Source organism: Odocoileus virginianus, chromosome 7 (assembly GCF_023699985.2).
Source record: "Odocoileus virginianus isolate 20LAN1187 ecotype Illinois chromosome 7, Ovbor_1.2, whole genome shotgun sequence".
In the NCBI taxonomy this organism is placed as follows: domain Eukaryota; kingdom Metazoa; phylum Chordata; class Mammalia; order Artiodactyla; family Cervidae; genus Odocoileus; species Odocoileus virginianus.
The window spans coordinates 51,941,567-51,944,633 of NC_069680.1; the positions used below are offsets into that span (position 1 = coordinate 51,941,567).

The following is a 3,067-nucleotide window of genomic DNA, read 5'->3' on the forward strand; positions in this document are numbered from 1 at the left end:
AAAACCTGAATAATCTAGGTTTTTAATGTAGTGCATATTTATTGTGCTTTCACTTACACAGGCATTTATCACAGAGGAGTGTTTGGAAGAGAAATATTTTCCATTGCACTTTGTGCCACAATTCGGTTTAATTTTTCCTAATATTTAATTTAGAAAAACGGTAATATTATAACAGGGTTCTCATGTTTCCTGGCCAAAATGCTCGGTGTTCCTCACAGAGTAAAATTAATCTGTTACCAGCCCGCTGACCTGCAAGTCAGGTTTCAGTGAAGTAGGCACCGACAGGGGAGGGCAGAGGAAGGGGGTGAGTGAGGGTGGGGAGGAAGATAAGATCTCTTTCTTAGACTTGGAAGAAAAAAAAAGCTTAGAGGAATGTCTCAACCCACCCATGCCATCAAATGACAGAAAATAAGCTGAGCGGTGTATTTGAGCAGAGGAGTGTTTGAAAACATTTATTAGCTCCATCCATAATGACATCCACTGAAGGAATGTTAATTGTTAAAATCTGTACTGCAGTTATTTCTTTAAGCGAGGGGGGCTGCATTGAGTGAAAATTCAGCTCCTTGTTTCTCTCTTTTGTTTCTCCACATATACTTGCACTTAAAAAAAAAAAAAAAAAACTAATGTTATGATATAAGTCACGTATCAGATGGAGAGCTTTCTATCACAAGAGAATACAAACCAGTGTTAAGGATATATGCATAAGCGGGAACAAAAAAAACAACATTGGTAACATTTTGTTCTTGATTAAATTTGTGCTCCTAATACAGTAGATTAAAAATAAGTCCAACTGTTAAACACATTAGTGTTCAGCCACTGCTGATGTGCCAGGAAAGCAGCTATCACTACAGACCTGGCCTGACTCTCTGCAGCCTTGAGGAGACAGAGGAAATCTGACCCCGGGGAAATCTGAGGCCTCCCCCACTGCATCCCCCTACCCCCAGTCCATCAATGACCCTGCAGTTTGGGGATTCCTCGTTTTCATCCGCTGATTACATACCAGAACCTTCTTAACATCTTCTTGCTCTGTGTCAAATTGGGGTCCCTCAGCAAAGCTGAAAGAGAATATTGGCTTAAAAAGATGGAGAGAAAAATTGCTAATAGCTGGCCACAATCAAGGCACTCTTTGGAAAAAATTAAAGTTAAGTTGTCATCTTTGGGACAATTATTTGTGAAACTTGTGTCCTTTAAGAAGATTGGTGTAGGGACTTCCCTGGTGGTCCAGTGGTTAAGACTTTGCTTTCCAATGCTGGGGGTGCAGGTTCAATCCCTGGTTGGGAAACTAAGACTGCACATGCTGGTGACCAAAAAGCCAAAATCTAAAACCAAAGCAATATTGTAACAAATTCAATAAAGAGTCTAAAGAATGGTCCACATCAAAACAAAACAAAACAAAAAATCTTAAAAATAAAGGATTAGTGTAAGCCCCACGTCCCATTCCCCAGGCATTTTATGACTAAAAATGAGACTAAAAATGGGATAACATCCCCAAAATACCTGAAGTGCGAGACACTCCAGTGATCATAGCCAATGCTCTTCGGTGTAGATGATGTCCAGCGAGGTTAAGGGCAACATTGCCACAGGAGACCTGAGTTAACAGGCTGGAGATTCCAAGCTTGGGTTTCCCCAACCCTGTCCATTGTATGACACCACACTGCTCTGTTAGTTCAAAATAAGAGACTGACATTAAACCCATGAGTAAGGGAAACAATATATTTCTTCAGGTGATTATAGTAATGGCTCTACCTAATCTGTGTGTGATTACATTTGTATGCTTTCTTCAAATTATGTGTATGTTTCTGCTCAAACAAAAATACCAGCTCTTCAATTCTTACTCCCTCCTCCCCCGCCCTGCCCCCCATCTTCCCCTCCCAGCTTCCCCCACTCCCTCTCAAGTGCACTTTTTTATGGTTTTTGGTCGATCTGGCTTAATAGGTTACCTGTTGCTGATACTCTCACTTCACATAGAAGTGGTGCTCTCTGCTGTGACTTGCTTTCTGAAAGGGTATGGGGGTATGATGCTTATAAATCTAGGAAGTTAACTGCTCCCCAAAAGCAACGCAGAGAACAGCAGATATTGCCAAGAACAGAGAACAGTTAGTTGAAACTATCTGGGGCATGCAGTATAGAACAAGGAGATGGTTTCTGAGCAACACATATCTCAATGTGGCTTGCCAAAGACCTGCACACTTTTAATTTGCTCTACAAATTTGGTTAGCCCAATAAAGTGTAAACATCAAACACTGGTTGTGGAACGCATTAAACATTAACCAGCTGAGACCTTAAAGACTTGAGTAGAACATTAAAATTAGAGGAGAAAGCTAGGCCAGGCAACTCTGGGAAATTAGGTTAAGACTCTAAAAGAGAATGTTTGTTGGCTGGGTAAAAATAAAATAAGAACTATTTTAAGATTGGTAACCATTTGTCTCCTAGACAGACTATTTCCCCTCCCTGAGATTATATTTTTAAAATCAAGCAAATTTACCAAGTCATTTTGATTTTCTGATTGTTCTCCAGGACAAAATGTATTACCATCCAAAAGAGCTCTGAAAGGGTGAGGGTGGGAGGGTGGTGGCCATTGCTGTCCCAGACCTAAGAATTTTTAGATGGAACTGTGCATTTTATCCATTTGTGTTTGTGAACATTCCACACTGCTTAGCCTGGGGGTCAGCCCCATAAAGGTTCAATAAACTTTTGTTGGACACAAAAATGAAAATGCTCTCTAAGGAGATTAAGGATGGCTTCCAGTTTTCCCATTCAGACTTGTCCGTTAAAGCCCACCCAAACCCTTCACGAGTTCGGGATGTATTCCATTCTCAACAAGAGCAGTAAGTGTACCCTTTGAAACATTAAGATTCAAGGAAAGGAAAATAATACCATATTCAAGTACCTTGTTCCCTAAGTATCCTTTGCCACAGGGGGCCTCACAAAGTAAATTCCTGCAAGATAAGAACATCTTCTATCAGGAGAAAGTTTGGTACATTACCTTTTTTTGATATCCACTAAGAGTTCCAAAGAAGAGCCAGGAGAGATAAGAAAGCCTTCCTCAGCAATCAATGCAAAGAAA

General features: G+C 40.5%; 1 long non-coding RNA gene across 1 annotated transcript; it reads right to left on the reverse strand.

Moving 5' to 3' along the window:
• Positions 1-437: 437 nt before the first annotated feature.
• Positions 438-1,728, reverse strand: LOC110139745 (uncharacterized). The gene is made up of 3 exons (XR_002314567.2): positions 1,498-1,728; positions 1,001-1,319; positions 438-599 (listed from the first exon to the last, which is right to left on the reverse strand). It is a non-coding gene; the product is annotated as an uncharacterized lncRNA (long non-coding RNA).
• Positions 1,729-3,067: the final 1,339 nt, after the last annotated feature.